This window comes from Lynx rufus, unplaced genomic scaffold (assembly GCF_022079265.1).
Source record: "Lynx rufus isolate CCGP_SWC_20201006 ecotype Redwood Valley unplaced genomic scaffold, mLynRuf1.p SCAF_5, whole genome shotgun sequence".
In the NCBI taxonomy this organism is placed as follows: domain Eukaryota; kingdom Metazoa; phylum Chordata; class Mammalia; order Carnivora; family Felidae; genus Lynx; species Lynx rufus.
This window is the reverse complement of record NW_025814867.1, coordinates 21,082,644-21,110,342: the sequence shown is the minus strand read 5'-3', so window position 1 is coordinate 21,110,342 and position 27,699 is coordinate 21,082,644.

Here is a 27,699-nt window from a genome sequence, read left to right as displayed (position 1 = left end):
ATTTGTTTATAGCTTATTTGATTACCAATTCAATTTCATTACTAGTAATAAGTTTGTTCATATTTTTTAATTCTTCCTAATTCAATTTTGGAAGATTATGTATTACTAGGGATTTATCCTTTTCTTCTAGGTTGACAAATTTGTTGGCACATAATTTTTTGTAGTATTGTTATAATCCTTTGTATTTCTGTGTTGTCATATATTACTTCTCTTTCATTTCTCATTTTGTTTGGATTCTTCCTCTTTTTTACTGGTGAGTCTGGCTAAAGGTTTATCACATTTGCTTATATTTTTGAAGAACTAGCTTTTGGGTTATTTGATCTATTGTTTTTTATTTATATTTTTCTTTTTCTTTTTTTTTTAAATTTAATGTTTATTGAGAGAGAGACAGAGACAGAGACAGAGCACAAGTGGGGAAGAGGCAGAGAGGGAGACACAGAATCTGAAGCAGGATCCAGGCTCTGAGCTGTCAGCACAGAGACCAAGGTGGGACTCAAACTCAGAAACCATGAGATCATGACATGAGCCAAAGTTGGATGCTAAACCAACTGAGCCACCCAGGCATCCCAATCTATTGTTTTTTAAAGTCTCTATTTAAAAAAATAAAAATAAAAATAAATTTAAAAAATTAAGTCTCTATTTTACTTATTTCTACTTTGGCTTATTAATTCTTACCTTCTACTAACCTTGGGCTTTGTTTTTTCTCTTTCTATTTCTTTTAGGTAAGGTTAAGATTGTTTATGTGAGATTTTTCTTGTTTCTTGAAGTAGGCCTATATTGCTATAAATTTCCATCTTTGAACTGCTTTTGCCGCATCCCCCAAATTTTGGACTGTTGTTTTTTTCATTTTTACTTTTCTCCATGCATTTTTTAAAAAATTTCATCTTTGTTTCCTTCATTGACTCTTTGGTTTTTTTTTATTTTTTTAATTTTTTTTTTTTTTAACGTTTATTTATTTTTGGGACAGAGAGAGACAGAGCATGAACGGGGGAGGGGCAGAGAGAGAGGGAGACACAGAATCGGAAACAGGCTCCAGGCTCTGAGCCATCAGCCCAGAGCCTGACGCGGGGCTCGAACCCACAGACCGCGAGATCGTGACCTGGCTGAAGTCGGACGCTTAACCGACTGCGCCACCCAGGCGCCCCAACTCTTTGGTTTTTTAGTAGCATATTGTTTAGCCTCCATATGTATCTGGAGTTTTCTCCTGTCTTTTTCTTGTAATTAATTCTAGCTGAATACCAGTACAGTTGGAAAAGATGCATGATATTTGTTTCAATCTTCTTTTTTAATTATTTTTTTTTTGTTTTTGAGAGACAGAGAGAGAGAGAGAGAGAGAGAGAGAGAGTGTGTGTGTGTGTGTGTGTGTGTGTGTGTCAGAGCCAGGGCATGAGCAGGGGAGGGACTGAGAGAGGGGGAGACACAGAATCCAAAGCAGGCTCCAGGCTCTGATCTGTCAGCACAGGGCCCTATGTGGGGCTCTAACTCACAAATCGCCAGATCATCACCTGAGTCAAAGTCAGACACTCAACTGACTGAACCACCCAGGGGACCCAGTTTCAATCTTCTTAAATTTATTGAAACTTGTTCTGTGGCCTAACATCTCATCTATCCTAGGGAATGTTTTATATGCACTTGAAAAAGTATGCATTCTTTTGTTTTGGATGGAACATTCTATGTATGTGTTATGTGCATCAGGTCTAATGTGTCATTTAGAGACATTGTTTCCTTATTGATTTTCTGTTTGAAGGATCTATTCATTAATGTAAATGGGGTGTTAAAATTCCCTAGTATTATTATATTACTATCAGTTTCTATCTTTACGTCTGTTAATATTTCCCTTATGTATTTAGGCACTCCTCTGTTGAGTGCAGAGATTACAATGTTGAGATTGTCTTTGGATTGATGCCTTTATCAAGATGTAATACTCTTCTTTGTCTCTTGTTACAGTCTTTGTTTTAAAGTCTATTTTGTCTGATATAAGTATTGCTACCTGGCTTTTTCTTCTTCTTCCATTTGCCTGGAGTATCTTTTTCCATCCCTTCACTTTCAATCTGTACGTGCCCTTAGGTCTAAACTGAGTCTCATATAGGCAGCATATAGATGGGTCTTGTTTTGTTTTCTTTTGTTTGTTTTGTTTTGTTTCATCTCATCCATTTTGTCATCCTGTGTCTTTAGTTGGAACATTTGGACCATTTTTGTTTAAAGTTTATTTATAAGTATGTACTTATTGCCATTTTGTTCATTGTTTTCTCATTGTTTTTGTAGTTCTTGGTTCCTTTCTTCTCTAGCTCTCTTTCCTTGTGATGGATGACTTTAGTGTTGTGCTTGGCTTCCATTCTCTTTATTCTTTGGGTATCTATTATAGTTTTTTGTTTTGTGGTTACCATGTGAAACCATAAGACTCATATATACCATTTGAGCTCATATATACCATCAGTTGATGGTCACTTAAGTTTGAACACATTCTGAAAGAACTTCATTTTTACTTACCCCCTAAAGGTTTTATGTATATGTTGTCATATTTTACATATTTTTATTTTGTGAATTCCCCTTAACTATTTTTGGATATAACTGATTTTACTACTTTTGTCTTTTAACCTTCATACTACCTTTATAAGTGATTGCTCTACTGTCTTTATTATCTGTCTGCTTTTAGTCATGATTTTTTTCTTTTATAATTTTCTTTCAATTATGGATTTTAATTTTCTATTTTAAAAAGTTCCTTTAAGGGGCACCTGGGTGGCTCAGTCAGGTGTCTGACTTTGGCTCAGGCCATGATCTCACGGCTCATGAGTTTGAGCCCCATGTCGGGCTCTGTGCTGACAGCTCAGAGCCTGGAGCCTGCTTCAGATTCTGTGCCTCCCTGTCTCTCTGCCCCTCCCCTGCTCACACTTTGTGTCTCTGCCTCTCAAAAGTAAATAAACACTACTTTTTAAACATCTCTTTAAGATTTCTTATAAGTTTAGTGGTGACAAATTCCTTTAACATTAGTCTGGGAAACTCTTTAGCTCTCTTTCAATTTCTCAGACATAATCTGGTCAGGTAAAGTATTCTTGGTTGTAATTTTTTTCCTTCTGCTGTTTGAATGTATCATGCCACTCCCTCTGACGTGCAAAGTTTTTAATTTTTTTATGTTTATTATTTTTCAGATAAAAAGAGTTGGGGAGGGGCAGAGGGATAGAGGGAGACACAGAATCTGAAACAGGCTCCAGGCTCTGAGCTGTCAGCACAGAGCCCAACATAGGGCTCTAACCCATGAACGGTAAGATCATGACCTGAGTCAAACTCAGACGCTTAACTGACTGAGCCACCAAGGTTCCCCTGGCCTACAAAGTTTTTGCTGAAAAATTTGCTGATAGCCTGATGGGCTTTTCTTTTTGTATAACTAGTTGCTTTTCTCTTACTGCTTTCAAAATTCTCTGTATCTTTAATCTTTGACATTTTAATTATTATGTGTTTTAGTTGGGCTTCCTTGGACTTACTGTTTTACCTGAACCTGGATGTGTGTTCCCTTCCCCAGGTTAGGGAAGTTTTCCACTATTATTTCTTCAGATTAATTTTCTGTTCTTTTCTCTTGCTCTTTCACTTCTTGGACCCTAATGATACTAATGTTTGTTCACTTGATGTTGTCCAAGAGATTCCTTAACTTATCCTATTTTTTTAAAATTGGTTTTCCTTTTGCTATTTATCATGGATGTTTTCCATTAGCCTAGCTCCCAGATCATTGATCCATTCTTTTGCAGCCTATAATCTTTTTTTTTTAAATTTTTTAATGTTTATTTATTTTTGAGAGACAGAGAGAGAGAGAGACAGAGAGAGTGAGCAGGGGAGGGACAGAGAGAGAGGGAGACATGAATCCAAAACAGGCTCAGGCTCTGAGCTGCCAGAGCAGAGCAGAGCCCAACATGGGGCTGGAACTCACAGACCCTGAGATCATGACCTGAACTGAAGTGGGACACTTAACCAACTGAGCCACCCAGGCGCCCCCTGCAGACTGTAATCTACTGTTGATTGCCTCTAGTATAGTCTTCACTTTAGTTATTGAAGTCTTCATCTCTGGTTTTTAAAATATATTCTCTTTGTTGAAGTTCTTACTGAATTCATCACTCTTGTCTCCAGTCTGGGGAGCATCTTTATGATCGTTACTTTAAACTCTTTACCATGTAGATTGCTTATTTTTGTTTCCTTTAGTTCTTTTTCTAGGGTTTTGTCTTGTTCTTTCCTTTAGAAATTATTCCTCTGTTCTTCACTTTGCTTGATTTTCTGTATTTGTATTGTGAATTAGGTGGAATAGCTATTTCACCTACACTTGAAGTGATGATATTGTGTTTGGTCATCACCTGTGTGGTCTGTATGTACCTGGTAACTTTGGCTAACTGGCTGGCTGGTGCTGTGGCTGTCACAAATTGGGGGTCCCAAGGTACGCTGTGTTGGGGATATCCTGGTAGGATGGCTAGAGATGAAGTGGGTGCAGGCCAGGGCAGTCCTAGATGTCTCTGCACAGAGGGCACCCTGGCTATATAGTTAAAGCTGAATTGGTACAAGTGAGAAAGACATCAGGCTTTCCACATAGAAGTCATCCTGGGAGGACAGTTAAACCTGAAGTGGGTACAAGCCAAAGTGTCCTGGGGTACCCTTCACAGGAAGCACCCTGGGGTGTGGCTAAAACCAAGGCAGGGATGAGACAGTAGTTCCCAGGGTGCTCTGTGCAGAGGGCATCCTGCAAGTGTGGCTAGAGCCAAAGCAGTGTGGGCTTACACTGCCCTGTGATTTGCACCTGTTACCTTGGTGAGATGGCTGGACCCACAGTGAGTGCTCACCACGGGTGTCCCAGTGTGTGCCACACTGAGGCTGCCTTGATGGGATGGTTGGGGCTGGTATGAGCAAGGGACCCCAGGTTCACTGAGGTGGTAGGCTGGAGCCTGTTCCTGTCTATGCCATCAAGGTGGGGGGGGTGTGTGTAAACCATGGCTTTGTCAGCTCCTCTGACCCAGAGAGAGTTTTAGCAGTTCTCCTGACGTTTGGTGAAATTCTACATTTGGATACTTTATATTCTAGTTGCTCTTTTAAATTAAGGCTTTTTTTTCTGTGCTCTAGGGCATCTGGGGCCCAGGACTCACTGAGGTGGCAGACTAGCTATGGCACCTGAACACTTCCCAACTGCAAGGTAGAGACATAACATAAACTATGGCTCTTGCCAAGCCCTCCAACTCGGAGATAGTTCCAGCAGCTCCCCCGTCCCCTACTTAGCAGGGTTCTAATGTTGGTTCCTTTATATTCTAGTTGTCCTTTGAAACCACAGCTTTTCTCTGTCCCTCCAAGGCAGACAAATCTGCTCACAGTTCTTCAGTACTATCCCTCCCTTCTTCACTTTGAGTCTGGTGGGGAATTGCCTTCATTACCATGTCTCTATCCCTCTTGCCATTCTCTATGTTGTCTCTATCTTTTATTGTATAGAATCTGTTCAGTTAACCACATTTCTTCTTCAGAAGGAATTGCTTTATAAATAGGTACAGATTTGGTGTGTCTGTGGATAAGGTGAGTTCAGGGTCTTCCTACATCACCACCTTGGAATGGAACTTTGCAATTTTTTTTTATAATTTCATTTCTCTTAAGACAATGATGAAAGGGGGCAAAGTCTGTAACTGAAATAAAAAATCATGATTTATCATTCAATTAGGACACAAACTGTTTAACTACTTTTGGGTGGGGATTCCAGGGCAATGGAATTATGTGTTGGAGTTCCTCAAGTGTCCAGATAATGCAAATAATGAATAGAACAAATGGCTAAATAAAACACCATATGGAACTTGCCCTTTGGACTTTCTTTTCTTCATTTTACCCTAATCTTAGTCATCTCTGGACTTACTGCATTGACAGACACAGAACACAACCATTACTTCCCATCTCCATGACTGCTATCTTCTTCTGAGCACCATCTTTTTGTCTGTGGGTTACTTTAACGGCCCTAGAATCCTCTGCTTCCTTCTGCCTGTGCTGCTCTATGTTCTATCCTGAACAGAGCAACCAGGGGAAATATGTCAGATTATGTAATTTCTCTAAGTAAACTTGGCAATTCATTCCTTTTTCCTTAGAGCAAACACAACAGTGTCCCCTGAGCCATGCGCACCTTGGCCTCCATTGTCTCTCAGACTTCAGCTCCTACTGTTCTTCCCAACTCTTACTCCATCCCAAACACTCTGACCTCATTGATGTTCTTTGAGCAAACTGGCACAATCCATTTATGTGTTCTTTACATGGGCTATTTCCTCTGTCTAAAATGTTCTTTCTAAATGTCTACATAATTTCTTCCTCACCTCCATCAACTCTTTGCTTACTTTCACTTTTTCAGTGAAGTCTACCCTGACTACCATATTTAATTTGCAACCCAACTCTACATTTACCCCTGGCATTCCTAAAACCCCTATCCTTCCGTTTCTATCTTTGAACATTCCTCATCTTATAACATACTGCATAGTATATAATGCTAACTCCACCAAGGTAGGCATCTTTTTTTCCCTCTGAATATTGCATCTGAGTTAATGAGCTTTGATGTTTATGTTTATACTAGTAGAAATATTAAATTTTAGCCTTTATCCCTCATATTTCTTTTTATTTTACCCTGCTTTATTATTATCATGTATTATTTATACATCATTTATAACACTCTAGCAGGCTGTATGTGTTAGTTAGCTATTTTGGTCAAAGTCCCTCACCCCCAGTTAGTGTGTGTATATATATATAGTATTAATATATATAATATTTTATTTATTTATTTATTTATTTATTTATTTATTTATTTATTTTATTTATTTAATTACTGACCTAGGGAATTTACCTGTTTACTGTTGCATCCTCTTATAAAAAACAGAATGCATAAGTACCATGGTAGATAGTCAATATATACTCATTGAATATATGAATGCATTGGAAGTCAGCAATTTGGCACTCCAGTGAGCTATGTAGTGCAATCAGACTGTGCATGAATATCAAGAGAGTTTCCACTTCTATAAGAAGTCCAGAAGATTTGCACTTCTCTACGGTTTATCCTATTCCATTCATTATATTCTTGTCAACGAATAGTATTTGACCTTTTATCATGACTCTGCATATGCAGACTTGGCAATGAACAATAATAAAAAATAACCCAATGTGACATCTTTGATTAATGAACTGAAGATATTTTCATTCAGGCACAATTCACCAGGCAACATGAAACCAGAGTCCCTTCATTAAATTGCTAAAATAGTCTATAAATTAGAAGATCTACAAGTAGAGTAAGGTAAAGAGTAACAAAGGAGAAAGTAATAACATATATACAGAAAGAATCTTTTTCTTAAAACCTCCTTGGATTGTGAGTTACCAACACTATCCATTTTACTCAGTTATTTAGGTAACTGGCTATAATTCACATGTATTTGAAGCCAAAGCTTTTCAGCAAGGTGGGAGGTTTCAATATGGCTGGCTAGTGCAACTCCAGCATGTACATGCTTAAAAGACACTATTTATTTCTTATCACTCTTTGAGCTATTTTAGAGTAATAGCAGCAGATCTGAATAAGTAAACCCGAAACCAGTGTGTGGAGTCCCCTTTGGGACTTCTGCTTCAAGCTAGTTGTTTTTGCTTTTTCTATTTCTATGTAAATCTAGAAAACTCCTTCCTATACATTACAAACTGGGAGCATACGACTGTATATGTTTAACTGCTTCATTTTAGAAGCAACAACCACCCACTGCATGTTGAATAATTAGCCAGAAGATTAAGAGGATACAGGTTTGTTGAAAATTTCAGGCTGCCTTCAAAATTAAATAAGCACAATATTTAACTTGTTACTAAATATGTCACATGTAAAACATTCTCCACCCCAGAATCCTTATATCAACTACATATGACCCAACAAATCTACTTTCCCCACGACGAAATCTTGTGTGCAAAATTTGGATTTAGACCCAAAGAATAGAGTAAAACAATTTATTTGATGGATATAAGTAGAATGAAAAAGAATATTTCTTCTGAGATTAAAAAAAATGGTTATAAAATAATCAGTGTTTTGGTTAGAATGTTTAGATCTCTACTGTTTGCCCAGGTCACATTCTGTGTGGACTCAAAGTAGCCCAGAGTAATAGATGGGCAATTTGGACATTATGGCTCAAGGAATTCAATATGGTAAATCAGAGTAATCATAGTGACTTCCTGGAAACAAAGAGAGGGCAATGCCAGTATTTATTGATCGATTTATTTCTACCACATGATGTTACATGTTGTGTGCTTGAAATACATGATTTCCAAATGCGTTCAGTAAGTGCAGTTGCATAGAATACAAAGATGAGAAGCAAAATCAAGTTGTTTATATCTGTCACCATGACCTGGTTGTGGTAGATGGTTTAAACACTATATAACATACATACAAAAGTAAGACACGCAAAATAAGTATCCAAAAAAGCATAAACAACAACCCTACAAAAAGTTTAGATACTACTGAAAGGGAAAAATGATTACTAATATATGAATTAATAGAACTGATGAACAGAATCCACTTTGGTTGTGATTTTTCATTTGTTTGCCTAAGTTAGTCATTAAGTTATTAGAGTTTGTCACTGAAAGAAAATGTAATCAAATTTTTTAAAAAGTTTAAATTTCACACATCCTGAATTGCACAGCAGAGGCCTACACTCAGTACATAAAACCCTAATGTTAGAGTATACACTAATCATTTGTTAAAACTTTTGTTGTATATCAATCCCTGTTGTAGCTGTTTGTTTTGTTTTGTAGAGAATTATACTCAGAAATCTGTAAGCTAAAGATATTTCTGGGGCACCTGGGTGGCTCAGTTAGTTAAGCATCTGACTCTTGATTTCGGCTCAGGTCATGATCTCACAGTTTATGAGATAGAGCCCCGTGTCAGGCTCTGTGCTGACAGAGTGGAGCCTGCTTGGAATCTTCTCTCCTGCCCATTCCCCGCTTGTGCTCTCTCTCTCTCTTTCTTTCATTCTAAACAAATCAATAAACATTAAAAATAAAGATAGTTCCAAACATTTTTCTTTTTTTTTTTTTTGACTTAACAGCATCACAGGAAACTAATACATACCAAAAGCTTGTATATGTATGCCAGTGCATTATTTCTCATTTTTATTAAAAAAAAAAAGTTGAAAGAGCTTCTCTACATAAATTTTACATTGATTTTTCTTAGTTCCCTAGTCATCAGAACTCTTAAAACGCTATTTTATGATAAATATGATCATCGTGATGATGCTAATCATAAGTAGAAGTAGTATTTTATATTCTACAAATTACATGGACATTATAGTGTGGCCCAGGTGTCTTTCCCAAAGACTTCCAAGCAGAAATTAGAGGAAGAGCTTATTGCTATACAGATTTAAGTATCCTAGAATATACTATATCTTTGTTTTAGATAAGAAGCTCTAACTACAGTTAAAATTGCAGCTAATTATCCAGTGGCTGCTTATCCATTTTATGGATTATCCAACTCTTTTGCTTCTCCTGTCATTAATTCAAGGCTCATTAGTTCCTCTTTCTTTCAGAAGTCTGACATGGGTCTCACTGAGCTAAAATCAAAGTCTAAGCAGGTCTGCATTCTTTACTGGAACTTGTAGGGGAGAATCTATTTTCTTTTTTTTTTTTCCAGTTGCTAGATTCTAGCTGCATCTTTTGGCTCTTAACCTCCTTCCTCCATCTTTAAATCAGCAGGTACCGTCTCTCTGACCTTCCTTCCATCGTTATATCTTGCTCTGATCATAGCTGAGAGAGGTTCTCCACTCATGTGTTAAATTGGCCCACCAAAATAATCTAGAGTAATTTCTTCATCTCAAGGTCTCTACCCTAAGTCATATCTGCAACATCCCTTCTGCCAAGTGAAGTAACATACTCACAGATTCTGGGGTATCAGGGCATATGGATATCTTTGAGGAGTCTGGTTATCACACTCAGTGAATCCCAAATTCTCACATTGCTCTATTTAATTTTTTTTTGGTAAAACAATAAATAGTACTAAAAAAATACCTAAGTAACTCGAGAATAATAGCTCCCATTTGCTGAGTGCTTACTATTTTTCAGCAACAAATAGTATCACATAATTCTTACAACAACCCCTTGAAGGAGGCAGTCTTCTTATTACCATTTTATAGATGAGGAAAGGGAAAATGATGGCTCGGGCCAAGTCACACAGCGTGGCAAAGCCAATATTCCATTCCCAGTTCTCCTGGCTCCAAGTTTTACTTGTGACTCTCTGTTACTTTGTAAGTAAGTTATTCTTATGTATTTACACCTTGACTCCAAGAGCTTTACTAAACAGACCATGATGGAGATTGTGGTGCATCGTTTATAGCAGTGGTTCTCAACTTTAGCTTGTATCAGAGCCACCTTCAAGAGTTTGATAAAGTACAGAGTGCTGGGCCTATCCCCAGAGTTTCTGATCCACAGCTTTAGGGTGAGGCCTGAGAATCTGTGTTTCTCCAAGTTACCAGGTGACCTGATGCTGCTAGACTATACTTTGAGAACCACTGGCCAAGAAAAGGAAAAGCCTGAGTTGGGATGAGCATCTGCCCCAGATATTTTAGCAGAAGGTGAACTTGAAGGATGGAATTGAAGGAAAGGCAAAAAAAAAAATCATTGAATATTATAGAGAGATTGGGGAGAAATACAATTAAGCTGGCCTAACCCCATGAAGTACGACAACTTGACCAGGGCCATTTATTTAGGTATTAACAGAGCTAGAACTAAAACCTAAGCCTTCTCAGGTACAGAAAAACTGTTGAGAAGAGATGTCACTTATTTTTAGCCTTTCCTGTGTCTGACCCTGTAAGTGGATTTAATTATCTACACTGTCTCCATTCTCATATCAATAAATAAATGGAAGGCTGGCATCTGAGCTCTGTTTGTCCAATTGCTTTGAAAAACATCCTGGAACACTTGGGGTATAAATAAAGAGTGAAATCTGTGTTTATTGCCATCATTTTATTAATTTAGGCTGTGCATAAAATCCACGCTATTTGAGCATCAAGAGGATTTTGCTAATTTTTTCCCCCCAAAGGACATCATTTTGGAGCAAGGTCTTGATGTGCTGTTTCTCATGTTTCTCTCTAACATTCCCTGGCAAGGCACGTGCTAACAGCCTGGCTCTGGAAGCATCTGGCTGGCACTAGAGCAGCCCTGAGAGAGACAGAAGGACCTGTTCTTCATCATCTTTTCAGAAAGGATTTCAACTCTCTGGAGCTTGGCGGGAAGTCACGTCTTTTCTTCATCATTTCCTAACATTGGTATTCCTTTTGAAAGCCTATTTATTGAGGTTTCTGAAATGCCTTCTCTGACACCAAGTTTGGTCATCATCTGACCATAAGATAATCAAAAGAACCTGGGAAACGTTTGGAGTGAAATGTATGGCATGCCTTAGAATTGAGGCACAGGGGGAAAGTGAGACGAGGCAGATGTAGGAGCTACAGCTTATGCACTGCATTTCTAGATGTCAGCAGTGTTGAAATATGTAGCTTAAAGCAAGTGTAGATCAGCAAAGCTGGGATAGAAATAACACTCTATTTCCTGGGATGATTCATTTAAGGAGGCTATTTATTGCATACATAGTTTAAAGATTACATGCCCGTTTTCTTCTATGGTTGTTCATACGTAAATATATTTTACTGGCCCTGAAATAGCCTAACATTCCCTCAAAAAGTAAAATAAAAAGATAGGGGGAGAGGAGTTCATTTCCTGAGCATTGGAATGTCAAGTTTCAAACACGGAAGATTATTGTAGTAATGATTGATGCTTTTAACATGATGTCACCAAGAATGATATTTTTTTCTTCATTGTTGATATGAGTCAGAGATTATGTGGAACACAACTCCCAGGCCAAAGATTCATTGGAAAGGATGGATATGTTAAGAATGTCTTTCAACTTCATGGAGAGTTAAGCGCAGCATCTTTGTCTCCACCACTGGAAGTCTTCCATTTTGGTTATCTGGCAAATATCTGCCCAGGAATCCTCTGGGCTCAGCCTGTGGTGGTACATGGGGGATATACCCATGGTTCAGTTTTATTTCTGTGGCCTTAGGTAATAATTTGAGCCAGTTTCGAGCTCCTTGATTTGAAGGCAAAGCCAACTCAGAAAGAGTAGCCAGAAATCATTCCATGCGATGCAGGTGTTTCCTGGGCTGCTATTTAAAAGACTATACATCTCCGGCCTGTTTACCAAGCCCTCACTAAGGAAGGAATCAAGTCACCTCTCGGTAATATTCAAAGGCACTCTTTATTTGTTGGCTAGTTCTGTCTTTTTCCTTTTTTTGCCAGTCATGTTGTCTCCTTCCATCCAGGAATAGTTCCAGCAGTCTACTTAGGATATTTTTATTGGAAGGCTATGCAGCAAATGTATCCTATCCTCTGGCCCTCCCCTACTTTAAGGTAATTTCTCTCCCTCTTCATGTTCCTACACTTTATCATTGCAAACAACAACACATTCAAATGGCTCCCTGCTGTCCTTTAGCTTCATAAACAAGCAATGGGTATAACCAACATGTATTTTGCATTCACCTGCAAACCCCTCTCAGAGGATCTGTAGTACTTTAGAACTCCATTCTGAATATGGGAAACATGTATGATGGGGAAGAAATGTGAGAATAAGAATAAGAAATAAGAATAACCTAGGTAAAAACAAATTTGAAATAAAATTCAGTTTTATTAGGAATGGTCTCCCAAGAGAAACTCATAGACTACTAAAACAAATAACTCCCTCACTGCCGTTGCACCATCATATTCCATAAAAGATTTTCAAAGGCCTTCTCCTGGGGTTGACAGAGTAGTTTATTATTACTGTTACTATTACTATTGTTATGTTTCTTAAGTGTTTGTAATTCAAATAATTGAATGCAATCTGAGTAATCATTTAAGTTTCAGGTGCATAGTTAATATTTATATAAAACTTTGGAGTTTCCAAACATTTTTTGTTGCACTATCAAATAACCAAATGCACTATCAAATAACTCTTCAAAATAACTCTGTAAGTTAGCATTATTACATTACATTTTAAAATGAGGAACCTGAGAGACGCCTGGGTGGCTCAGTCGGTTAAGTGTCCGACTTTGGCTCAGGTCACGATCTTGCGGTTCGTGAGTTCGAGCCCCGCGTTGGGCTCTGTGCTGACAGCTCAGAGCCTGGAGCCTGTTTCGGATTCTGTGTCTCCCTTTCTCTCTGCCCCTCCCATGCTCATGCTCTGTCTCTCTCTGTCTGAAAAATAAATAAAACATTAAAAAATAAATAGATAAAATAAAATGAGGAACCTGAGGTACACAGAGTGCGATGGCTTGCCTAGGATCAGGCAGTTAGTGACAGAGTGGCCCTGAATCCAGGGGTTCCAATTCGTGCCTTCAGAACTTTCTATTACAAGAACCTGTGGATTTGGGGGTGGAGGGGATGGGGAGGGAAAGAAATCAGTGCCCAGGCTCCAGCCCAGAAAAATTAAATCAGAATATCTGAGGATAGGGTCCAAGAATCAATATTTTCTAGAAATTCCCTAGGAGATTCTCATGTGCAGGCAATAGTGGGATCCATAGTACTAATCTGAATCACTTTCTTTATCATAGTTAATATTGGAGCATAGATTATTTAATCAACTTGTAGCAGAGGCAGGCAAACTAAAAGCAAAATAGCTAGCATGCCATTTCTTATCTCCCATTCTTCTTCAGCAGGTGTTTTGGGTTATGTCTTTATCCAAACCCCATGAAAACATGGGGGATATTTAATACTAATAACTAAAAAGAACACTTGGAATAGCAGGGACAGCATACAAAGCAAGCAAAGAGAAGGTCCTGGCTAGCGGACTCTATTGAGTATTCCAGTTTCATTATTCCCATAACCATGAACACCACTCCCTTTTCTCATGGAACCAATCATTGTCATTAGTCTTTGGCATATATACTCAGGAGGGAGGTGAAATGACCAGTGGATATGCAGTCCCTGACCAAATGTACATCAATTGCTTCTTTTTCCCTCGATTAGTTACCAATGACTTGTGAACTTCCATTCAAAATGACTCTGACCTTTATTTCATTAGTGATTGTAAATGCTCCTCTAATTCCTAGTAAAACACTAGCGGATATTTTGCCACTATGAACTATATACATTTATTCTGCCTCACACCTCTTTTTATTCAGCCTTCTTTCTTTGTGACTGAGTCTAGAGGCCTGCCTCCTAAATTAGAAGATGGAATGGGCTGATATTAGCCTGTTTAGCCTAACACTGGATTAGAAAACAAGGAGTGGGGGAAGAGGGAATTCACTGAGTTCCATGATCACTTCTTTTGCTGATCAAGAGCTATACCTGGTAGGTGAAATAGCAAAAAGTTTTATGTAAAGGCGATCCAGTCAGGAAGAGAAAGTTTGAAGAGACCCCTTCTGGTTGCTAATAATGAAGAGAATGTGGATAAAAATGGTAACAGAAGGAAGGCTTCAGATTATGTTCTAGTATCCTTGCTTTAAATCTTCAGTAGATTGTAATAGTGAAGAGAATACCAAGTGCTCCTGCCCTAGTTTGGGCTTTTGAAGGAGAACCATGTGTATTTATTCATCTACTCATTCAGAAATATTTATTGAGTGCCTGTTCTGTGCTGATTACTATTCTGAGTGACAGAGGTAGAGCAGCCTCACTCAGTTCCTATGTAGCACTGGTGATAGAAGAAAGGAGTTTTGTTGGAGTGTTGACTTAAATCTGAAAGAAAGATGTATCTACTGAACTGCCCAGAGACTGAGTTATTTAGAGAATCTAAGCTATTAAATTGGTCTAAGTCACTGAACTGAACTGATAGAAAAATTTCGGTTCCCTTCTCTCAGCAGTAGAGAGTGTTCCAGAGCATCATACCAATTAGTTCTAAGAAAACTAAAAGCAAAGCTGCGTTTCTCAACATATTACTAATTTTGAATCTCTGTTAGAGGACAACAGAATTGTTCCTATTCCTGGGAATGAGAAGTGCCTAAGGTAGAGTATTGTCATTGCTCATTGTCAACACTGGTAAGCCTAGGAGAATTCAGAGGGTCAAGATCAAGAAATTGATAGTTTGGAGAAATAATAGACCACTGTTATGTATTTGTACTGATGCATTTTTTAAAAAATCCTTTAGGCTGAGAACTAGAACTGTGCCTCTAATTATAAAGATCAACTCTCAGGGAAAAGAACAGGATAGGTAAACTGTTTTGGTCATTGAAATTAGATAATGCCATGCTTTAAGGACTTTATGTGTATTTACCTATATTCTAAGTCATTGAAACAGCAGTTGTAAGCAGCTATAGTTTTCAAAAAACTCTCACAATTATGTGGAACCCTCATAAAATATGGAAACCAAACACTTAGGTCTTCTTCCTAAGTATCGTGAATAGCATCTCAGTTTTCATACTTCATTTGACATCCATTTACTGTTTGATACTGCTTTCTTAGTTTTTACTCTCACTAGACTCTCCATTTATTTGTCTGCAGTGTCTCAAAATACAACAATAAAAATTATTTGATCATGGGGCCATATAGGGACTCATCTAAAGATCTAAGAGCTTCGGCAGACTGTAACTGCTTCCTTAAGAAGCGTGGCATGGCAGGAAGACTGGTTTAGACTTTCCTTTTGCCCATTTAGTGTCAGTTACATATCTACAGTATCTGGCATGTTTCCTAAGTATAGATATATGCAATCAGATACTCGGTGGCATCCAACCATCGCTACTTAATTTTCTACTTATATATTCAGGAAAGAGCCTGAAGTATGAGGCAATGGGTACAATGAATGCAATTCAGTGGTAATGATGATGAAAGTAAGCAATTCTCCTCTAAGGAAAGATCATCTTTTCTTGGTTCATTAATTGGTTAAAGAACTTAGATCAGCATAAAATGCCTTTAGCTGGTAATTAGCATGCAAATAAGCACTGGCCCGCAGGCCCAGGATTTAAAAGGAACTTGGCTGGGCTTGAAAGGAATGCTGGAGGCAAGCATATTTTAATAAAAATAAAAAATAATTCCCAAAGCATTGGTAATATTTGCTTTATGATGTTTTCCTTTTTAATCCTGTGAACCCCGCCATGAGAGTTGACTGTATTATTAAGATTCACCATTGAGGGCACTTGAATGAAGTCTTTAAGAAATAAAAAAGAGAACATGTTGCTTTTGAAGAAGACCTGTGGGCTTTCCATTAGGAAGTTTATGAAACATTTATATCTGGTCCACAACACCTGGGCTTTATACAAGAGTATATTTTACAGAGGCTATAAAGTTGCTGCAGGGGTTAATCAATTTGGAACCCCAATACCAACTTCACATTTGAGAACCAACAATCACCTCTGTAGTTTTCAAGATAGGCCAAAGTATGACCCTGTAACAGATTAACCCTAAAACTTCTGTGACTTAACACAAGCAGAGTTGATTTCTCACTCAGACTACTTTTCTCATGCAGATGGGCAGAAACCACTCCTCCACATTTTTCCATGTGGACCCAGGCCTTTGGAGGCTCTGGTAATTTACAGCTGCACCTTCTGGAACACAGGCCTCTGGCTCTCAAATGCTTCACCCTAGAAATGAGACTTGTTACTTTTGCTTTGAGCCCATAGGCCAGCACTAGTTGTCTGGCCCCACCAAACTGGAAAGGGACTGAGAAATATGGGGGGACACACAGTACACAATACTGTTTCATTTTAAAGTCATACAGTAAAAGATTTTACCAAAGCCTTCATATCCTACTTTGCTACAACAAATGCTCTTTTGCTACAACAAATGCTTTGCTACAACAAATGCTACCAAGATGCTCTTTCAGAACAAGAATAAGAAAATGTGGCCACTTTTTTTCTAGAGTGATGTAACAAAAATGACCATGGTGGAAGAGAGGTGGTGCACTGACAACTTTTATGTGGTGTTTAAAGCGTAGTCTCCGATGAGTTCTAGCGAAGTGCTCCTAGTTTAAAATTTTTTAAGTTCTTTATGTAGATTACTATTTCTCAATATTTTTTTTCCAATATCTCCACGAAGGAACCTGTTTAGAAGTTTGTTTACATAAATGACCTCTCATGAAATATCATATTCCAGGTACACGCCATCTCTGTTAATATACCAAATGTGTATCTGAGCTTTACACATTAGAACGCTCAGGGCTTTTTTGTCCCTTAAGAACCAGTTTTCACACCCTTGAAGTTGATACCACCCCTCATAAGAATGCATGATCTAAATTTAGCGGAATAAAAATGAAACATAACCTATATTCTAGCATTTATAGGCTTAGAGTTCAAAGCTCTGAGTTCAAATCATAGAAGTATTACTGACTTGCCAGAGATGCTTGGACCAATCATTTAATCCCACTGAGCCTTGGTTTCCTCATCCATAAAATGTAGATTATAGTGTCTATCTCTTTGAAGGATTTTGTTGGGCTCAAATGAATTAGCATTGATGTATTGATGAGAATAGTCAGTAGATACTAAGGCTCTATGTAAATGTTAAAGATTATTATCTCCACCTACTTTCACCCATACTTTGGTCTAATTTTTCTAATTACTATGGGAAAGCAGGGATGATTTTCTGATTACAAATCTTTTATCTATCCCATATCATAACCCCATCTAATTAGAAAAGGTAGTGCTATTGAATTGTAATATGAATACTCACTCAAATTCCTGATATTAATTTTAAAATGGTGGAGATTGCCCCAGAAGCACTAAATCTACCATTTTCCCCTAATATCTGCCAAATACATTTCAGACTAGATGGATTTGAATGGCCAGAAATCCACATCTGCATTCTCTTTTCCTTTTCTTCTTAGCTAATAGAATGAAAATCTGTTAAGAAGAACTTAACTCCATACCTTAGCCTATTTCTAGTTGCCACTGTAAATAATGCTAGAGGAAGGGATATAAATTGGAGACTTATGATGTTTGGCATGAAGCGTTAACATGGCTTCTTTGGACAGATGTCAGAGATCATAAAATGCCAGAAGTTCACACACACACAAGACAGAATCAGAAATCTCACAGGATATAGGGCAAAAGTGGTGCAGATCAGTTCACCTGGAAAGTTTCCTTTTGCTCTCCTTGTAACACCTCCCTTCACTCACATGCATGTGAACTAGAAGAGATTGATCACAGAGGCTTAAGAAGTTATTATAATTTGGTATCTTATGAAAATCTCTCAGAATTGGGTAGGCAAAGAATATTGGTCATTCCCATGACATATGGTGTCCCACAAGAAAAATAACAAGCCCTTGAACTTGTGCCAGCTGCTCTCTTTATGATCCAGGTGATGAAGGAGTAAAGAGCTGGGATGGAACTCTGTTTAGCTGATGAATGTAATAGTAGATTTCCAATTCTTTTCTACATAATATATTCCTCCCTGTATTAGTAGGAAAATTTGAGCTGCTTTGTATGAATATTGAAAAAAAAAATGAATGCAGGGCGCCTGGGTGGCTCTGTCGGCTGAGCATCTGACTTTGGCTCAGGTCACGATCTCACGGTTCGTGGGTTTGAGCCCCGCGTCGGGCTCTGGGCTGGCAGCTCGGACCTGGAGCCTGCTTCAGATTCTGTGTCTCCCTCGCCCTCTGCCCCTCCCCCACTCATGCTTTGTCTCACTCAAAATAGTGAGTCTGCCTCTCAAAAATAAAGAAACGTAATAAAAAAAATTTTTTTAATGAATGCAACTCAGAATAACATTAGTATTTTTAAAAATCTGCAGTGTCAAGTTTTACAAATAATATACATCTTTTTTTATACATGACCTGTTAAGTTGACCTTGGTACTTTGCTCTTGCCCTGGCATCCCTTTATTCCTGCCAGTCTCCTTCTATCTTTTCCATTTCACTCTTTTTATCAGGGAAGATGCCTAGGGCATGGGGATTGTAAGTCCACAAAGTGTTTATTTCACTTAACGAGAAATCTGTGTAGGAATCAGAGCAGCACTGGTTCAGAGTGGCAGAAAATTGGGGCATTGGGCATTAAGCACAGATGCATTTAATAATTTATACAGAATTAATAAGGTACTGGCTTGTATTTAAAAGCTCTGATCAAGTGACTGTTACAGATACTATTTACAAAATTGATACTTCGCTGGGAGACAAACCAAGTTTAGTAACATAATTAAATAGAAATTAAATTAAGGAAAATGCATAATCATATTCTTATTAATATGATAACTTTGTAAAAATTATTTGCGTATTGTGGGCATTGAGCAAGATAGCTAAAGCACGTTAATTAGATTTCAAGTGAATTTCCACCATGTTAATTCATATTTTATAAGAATAGTAATTAAAATGCAACATGTTATAGCTATAGTATAGTATTTTATTATATCCCATATTAACATTTCCTTATAAGTAATTTTAAAACATCAGCTTAATGGATTAGTAAAAGTGCAATAGTGTAACTGGGCATTTATTGTTAATAGAGTCCAGATTATGAAGTGAATTTTTACTATTCTTAAAGTCATTCACAGGACAATTTTAATGATATAATACTTACATTCCATTTGGAGTTCTTTTGTAGCTACTTTCTGCTGCAAATGACTTCTATTGCATATTTAAATAAATATTGGTTGTACATCTCTTTTTCTAAACTTCTTTCTGTTTATATAACAAAAAATAATTATCCTGGTCTTTGGATTTGAATATCAAGTTCAGTAGGTATGTAATATGTCACACGTTTTGTGGACTGGAATTTTATTGGTTAGATCACCATATAAGTTTGCCAAACATTTCCCATATTTGAACAAGGGTACAGATGTAAGGGGTGATTCTGATTCTTTTATGAAAAATTAATCATAAGAAGGGTGATTAGATAAATATTAAAATGTGTGAAATCAGGTTAGGTCATCTTTTTGGCAACCAAACCACCCTTTTGGTCATATGTCATTTAGAAAATAGAAATTTCATTGCTCTGTTAACTCAGGGTCTTAGCAGAGCCCCAGTACTTGATAATGCCAGTATGTGCCAACTGAAAAATGTTGCATAGAAACAAGTGAGAAATCATTATCAATGAGTTGTTAATCAGAGCAATTTGAGATGGAGACTACCTTGCTGAGAGTTGTCTGCAGAGTTCCCATGCTGTTGTTTTGAGAGAACTCCCTCTTCTTTTCCCTCAGTACTTGAGATCAATGAGGATATATGGCTTATTGGCCCAAGGGAAGGGTCTTAAACATGTTTCCAATAACATTGTGGAGAATGCATTAATATTTCAAGTTTTTAGATGAGGAAGCAGAAGTGAAGCGATGTAGTAGGCCCCAAATTTCCAAATGTTCCCAGTGGGCGTTGTTGGTTGCATTTCCCTTGTGACTGCTTGATATCATCCATTCTCCACTACTTATTAACACAGATTTCAACCACTTATTCCTGTCTTACCTTCTGCAATGTATAGGCTCTCTGTGATATTTTACCCAAGTGTAGCTGCAACCTTGTGGTAGACGCTGTGACTCTTGCCCAAATTATCTACAGGAATGAAGGATTTAAACTTCCAGTTGCTGGTGTCTCAGATTTCAGCCCCCTCCAGATACTGCCTTGGGTAGAGATCTGCCTCACTCAAATTCATCTCTACTTCCTGGGATAGTCTGCAACCAATAACTAACCAAAAGTCAAAGGGCCTGGCTTCTAACCCCAAAGTGGGGAAGGTTGAAGAAGTATCCCTTCTTTACAATTCCCTGCTGGGTTGTCTCTGACTTACACTGAGGCCACATTGCAGTTCAACTTCTCATTTTGCCTAATAGCTTTTTCTTCCATAGGTTACATCCCCAGAGCACTCCCTGATAAATTTCCTGCATGTTAAACTTCATCTCAGAGACTGTTGCCCGGGTAAATCAATTGCAGCAACACCGCACTGCTTCTAGATCTGGAATTTGTCATTATTTTGTGGCGATCATAGAGTTAATTCTACATTAATGCTATTTTGGTTTTTTTATTCTGGATACACACTTCTTGAATGGCTTAAATAAATGAAAACAACAGTTGCATCTAGATGATAGGGTTAATAAGAGAGGTTGAGTTTATAAGATTTAAGAGGACCTTCATCTCAAAAGGAATAAGATAAAATGAGGGAATCTTACCATGAGAGATAATTGGATTCAGATCTTGAATACATTAACTAGAAATCAGGAATATGAATTTAAGTGATTGTACGAAAAAAAAAAAAAAGAGCATTTTCCTTTGCAGTCTTCAGTGTTCAATGATTAGATAAAAGTCCCAAAGGAAAGTATGTTTTGCCTTTGTGGCTTTGATCATTGGATGACTATTGGAGCAAAGACTTCAAGTTTGCTACAGGGAAATGAGTTTGAGCAAGTGAGGAAATTTCTCTTGCAGGTTTTACCAGTGTAGAACACTCAAGCTCATTACCCTTTATACATAATGAAGTCATTCACTGAACTTCTTAAGTGCCCCTTGGCTGAACACATCCCAGGACAACCAGCATGGAGCCAAGAAGAAAACAAAATTCTTTCATATTAATTATACTTTGGAGATATTTCATGGAATCTTTCCAAATATTGGGATAAAAACCTCTAAATAAATTGTTACAAAGAGTTTTATTTTAGCAATCAGGTACTTTCTAGAAGTTCTGTAACTATGAGCTTTCTGTGAGCTCTTAGCTCTCCCCAGTGAATTTCTATAGCCTCATTCAATACAATATTTATGTTTTCCAAACTATAGCTGTAAAAGTTTCTCATTTTGTCTATTTTCAGACTAAAAGAACATTTCTGTGTTTCAACTCTTCTTTGTCATATCTGTCTGGTGCCATTAAATCATAACACTCTCTGATTCTCACCACCACCACCACCACCACCCCCCCACACCCCAGATAATATTTACTAAGACTTAGAAATTGAAGATTTAGCTAGGATTGTATGTAAATGAGAAGTCTCTTTAATAACCTACATTAGAGAAAGTCATCGCCCTGTCTATCCATGGAGAAATCTGTGTATGATGTGAACTTATTTGTTGAATCACATATTTTATTTAAATAATAGTATACAGCATATACTTCCAACTCCAAATTATTGAAGATGACCTTTGAAGTAAAGGATGCTATGCTAAAGAACCTAGCAAGTTTCCCTTCTCTCCATCCTCTCGTTTACTTTTTACTTTTTACTTTCTTCTTTGCTGTATATTCCTTAAGTCAACTGTCAACACTAATAGATACTAATAATGCAAAGGTTTGCACATTTACTTATTCAACAAATATTTATTGAGACTCTATTAGGTGCCTAGACATGTGTTAGAAATTTGGGACACATTTTTTACCCAAGCAGGCATTTCCCTCCCCCAAAGAAACTAATGTAGAGGGAGAAGAACTTCCTTTTATTTTTCTAGGGTCTATGACTTAGCTTAAGAATTAAACTGACATAAGCAGATTAACAGAAGAAAAGTGTACACATTTTCTTTAATATTTTGTATAATGTACATGAGAGTCTTCCAAAAGAAAACGAAGACCCAAAGAAGCTGTAAGGTCCCAAAGCTTATGCAGTTGACAATGCAGGGGCAAGGAGTGCTGGCTCCCTTCACAGTCACAAATCTGTGTAGCTTTTGATTCCCCCCAAATTCAACTACTAATCTCCTATTGTTGCCTAGAAACCTTACTAGTAACATAAAAGTCAATTAACATATATTTTGTATATTATATGTATTATATACCATACTCTTACAATAAAGCAAGGTAGAGAAAAGGAAATGCTATTAAAATCATAAGGAAAATAGGGGCAACTGGGGGCTCAGTCGGTTAAGCATCTGACTTCGGCTCAGATCATGATCTCATGGCTTGTGGGCTTGAGCCCTGCTTTGAGCTCTGTGCTGACAGCTCAGAGCCTGGAGCCTGCTTTGGATTCTGTGTCTCCCTCTGTCTCTCCCCCTCCCCCCTCCACTCTCTCTCTCTCTTTCAAAAATAAATAAACATAACATTTTTTAATTCATAAAGAAAATAAAATATATTTACAGCACTGTATTATATTTATTTAATTAAAAATTTGTGTTTTAGTGGATCCAGAGCACTTCAAACCTTCAAAGGTCAACTGTACTTAGGCTAGGAGTAGTAAATTATGGGCAAGTGACTAGGAAATACATGGGAGAAACTAACGGAGGAAAAGGGCTATTTTACTGGGTTTGTTTGAACAGATCCATTTTATCATTGACTCCCAGTCAGGTGATAAAATGTTCTTCTCAGTATGAGGAAGTCACTTTTTTGAAAAAGTTTATTTATTTTTAGAGAGAGAGAGAGGGAGAGAGAGAAAGAATCCCAAGCAGGCTCTACACTGCCAATATAGAGCCCGAGGTGGGGTTGGAACTCACAAACTATGAGATTATGATCTCAGATGAAATCAAGATTCAGTTACTTAACCAACCCAGGTGCCCCACAAGGAAGCCACTTTTGTCATGGGAATGTTATGCTTGCTTTTAGGTAGAAAGGGGAAGGTCAGAGAGACCTTCATGTATCTACTCTTTCTTAAATGCCTTTAGCTCAAAACAATCAATGTTCCAAAGCAGGATATTTTGGGGTGGCACATTCTGAATCCCTTCAATAACAAAGTGACTCCTGATTTCCAAAAGTTCACTATGGAGTAGGAGACTCAGGCATGTAACAGTCATACATCAAATGTATTCTATGTATAAATTGCTCCTTAAAAATGAGCTTGAGAACTTCCTAATTCTACTTTTGGGGATTCAAGAAACTATCAACAAGAGAAGGAGAAATCCAGGCAAGAAAGTAACTTGAGCAGAGATCGGGGGCTTAACAGTGAAACCCTGTCAGCACAGTTAGAGGACATTGAGCTGACTGACTGCCCAGGCAAAGCACAGGAAAAGAGGCTGACACATTAGCAAAGGGCTAGATTATCATCTCTGCATTTCTTACTGAGAAGGCTGGTGATGGAAATGATGTTGGAGAATGGAAACTGACCACCAAAGATCTAGAGGCTCATTTTGTAATACAGAATTACTGTTAAATATGGTTTCTTGGCCAGGGACGACATGTTCCAGTCTCTGACAAATCTAGATGGTGAGTAGTGTTCACTAATTAAACATAAGCCACAGGGTTATGTGTCTCTCCCAGGTCAAAGTGGTACAAAAAAACCAACCTGGGCTTTTTAATGACTTGATGAATCATATCCCCACCCTGCTAACCAAGAACACCTGCATTAGACACGTGCACAATTGAGAGATTAACTTTTACTCTGTTATCCCATTGGCATTGTCAGTTTTTTTTGTCACTGCAGCTAGCTTCACCCTAATTAGTGCACAGGGCCATTAGAGAATTTTTCATACAGGTATGATATGGTCAGATATATATTTTTGAAAAAGGAAGATGTATTCGTTTGGGCAGGAAGATCATGGTATCAGGAAAGTATAATAGGCTACTAGAAGGTTGGGATTTGTATCAGGAATTGTACAGCAAAAAGAGAGAGGATAGTTCTGGTCAACATTTGGGTGGTCCATCCTATAGGAATTGCTCCTAGCTTCATTAGGGATAAGTCTAGATGGCTGTCAGAGTTTGAAATATATGAGTGGCAAATTAAAATAAATACAAAAATTTCCAGTTAGTAATTGAATTAATGGTACAGTAAACATGCATATTAGATTTGGAGAACCCAAAATATAATGACTATGGTGATTGGTTATGTTCTGAACCACTACATCAAAATATTTAAAATGAAAGATTCTATTTTTAATGGAAAAATCAACATCTCATTGCAAAAAGGAATATCTTTGGTTTAACCCTTATTTCTAGAAAGTGGTTGTTTTTTCATATGGATACTAGCCACCTCATAAAGACAGGACTGCCACAATATATTTCTGGCAAGAGGGTCTTATAAATGCTTATAAGGGTGACTTATAAATGCTCAGAGAGTGGAGCTTGAAGAGAGAATTCCCCTCTGCCAGGGTGTAGAATGCCAGATAAAGAATCGTCAAGGAGGCAACATTACAAATTGGAGTCTGGAAGGAGAGAAGTCAAGGAAATAAGAGCTGTTAAAGAATGGATGATTGTGGTAATTAAGGTTATGGGTAAAGAAGGGTTTAGTTATTGCAATGCAAATAAATTAGGGGCGTGTTTTAAGCAATGAAACAGTGTGCCTTTTGGAATTTGTCAAATTCTTGCTTTTTTTGTTTCCAAAAAACCTAATGCTTTAGTCAGGAAGTGTCTCACTCTTGTAAGACATACAGAAAAAAGGTAATTGCTAAAATATAAAAAGAGGCTTATACACACACCTAGCTGCCTTGAACCAGTTTTGGATTAAAACAACAAAAAAGACATCAATCATATTTCTCAATCAGTGTTTAGCATATCATTACCAACCTTGGCAGGAATAAATGACACGTTTGTAGGTGATGCTAATGAAGATGACATTTTAAATTCAGATTGACAAAACTCAAAGCTTCTATTTGTAAAATAATCCCCAGATGTGATACTGAATCTCTGAGGGGATATTTGAATCATGAAACTAGAATATTGTTCTGTTGAAGGTTTCATTTATAAATTGATTATAATCTATTTTTTCAAGCCACTCTTTAATGAGGTACTTTTGATTATTTTTTGGATTTTGTGTTAGCTCTTTGTTCTTGCTTTTGGAGGGGAAGGGGAATTTTGTGTTTTGTTATTCCAGTGTTAGGAAGCTGGTGACAGAAAACATAATGTATCATCCAGGGAATTCTTTCAGAGTTTAGGTTTTCAAATTCTTTTATATGATTATAGACAAATTTGCATTTATCCTAAAAAAATTTGTTTTTCTGATTATAAGATTATATGCTCAGTCCATAAAACTTAAATTATAAAAAAGTATAAGAGCATTAAAATATATTAATATAGTTTTGTGTTTCTCTTTATTTCTCTGTGCGTGGATAAATTTGGTGAGCTTTTTCTTGTAATGTTTTATTATATCATTCTATGTCAAAAACACTTTTGACAACATAATTTGAATACCTGCACAAGATTTTTCACATAGATATATCATATATTTTTCAATAATTCTTTCTTTTTTTCTGAGCATATGGAATGTTTCCAAAGTTTTGCTCTTCTACAACACACACACACACACACACACACACACACACAGGGAAAATCCCACCCCTGGATAAGTCTCCTTATAATATAGTTATATCTGTACATGTTATTTTCTTACCAAAGATTGATAGAAATGAAATTTCTACATCAAGGTGCATAAGACCTGTTCAAGGCTCCGTATACATATGGTTACATTGCCCTTCAGGTCACCCGTGGCAATTTGTGCTGCCACCAGTGTCATTGTTACATTGATCTAGCCAGCTCTGATTATCATTACTATTTCTAATCTGTGTCAATTTGCTAGATGAAAAGTGCAATCTTTTTTGGTTTATCATATTATTTTCATTTTTCTATCCATAAGAGGGAATAACCTTTCTCATTTGTTAATTAGCCATTTATATTCTTCCTTCTTTGAATTGACTTTCTAAATCTCTAGATAGCATTGTTTTCAAAATAATGATTTATAGTAGTATATTTTTAGAGATACAAATTCTAAGATCTTTTCAATTTTATTGTTTACTTTTGTCCACATATATTTCATTACTCTGTAGACAAGTATAAATTTTTGAACTTAGTATATTCTTAAAAAATAGTTACCCATGATGCATTCACTTATAATATTACCTTCATTTTCTCTTCAGGTCTTTTCATTTATTTTCATAAATGCTTTAATTCCTGAGTTTATTGCTTATTTTGATGTATTTATTTGTTCAGCATCTAAGTTGTGTATGTGTGTGTGTGTGTGTGTGTGTGTGGGTGTGTGTGTGAGTGTGCTGTATTTTCTAAAATTGATGGGGAGAGAGCATATAAAATAACTTTTTGGTCTATAAAGTGATAGCTATATTATGCCTGCTTTAATAAATTAACATTTTCCTTTTCTGACTTCTCAGTAAGACATCTACAATACCTTAAGCATAAATCCCTCTTTTAAGTTATGTTATAACATATGTAAGTATATAAATGTAACTGTACAAGTTATAAACATTTATAAATATTTATCTGCTAATCAGAATTCATAGACACACAAGGATTCTGGCCTTTATTGGAATATGTCTAACTCTTTACTGTGTGGAGTTGGAATACTTATTGTTTCACTTACATATCATATATCGTATCACATATTGCATTCTTAGATATTCTCTGGTCTATTTTAGAACTACTTATGTTAGCTCATAATAATAGATAGTATATAATAGATAGGCCTATCTATTATTATTATATGAGATATATATATATATTCCATGTTATACCAATGAATCATTTAACCGTGGTATATTATAATAAATATACATGTCTAATGATGGAAGTTCCTTTGTCCCATTTTCAAAATAATTTCTCAAAATATTTCCAAACAACTTTAAATTATTTCATCAAATTGCAAATAATTTTCAGTTGAGATTTCACTCAATGTGAGAAACATTTTGGACAGAAATAACACCTTTTTCAGTATTCAATATTTCTATCCAAGGAAATACTGTTTCCTTATTTATTTAAATATCATAGCTCTTAGAAAGTGTTGTGGCTTTGCATATATGAATTCTAACCATTTTCCATGAGAATTGATCATTTCTGTATATTTTATTTATTTACATCGCATTATTGAAGGAACTTCGATGCATTAAACGTTTTAACTGGCTTTACTGATACATAGGAAGTTTATTGCTTTTTTATTTAGCGGTTTTACTGGATTTTTTTATTATTTAAAATATAAC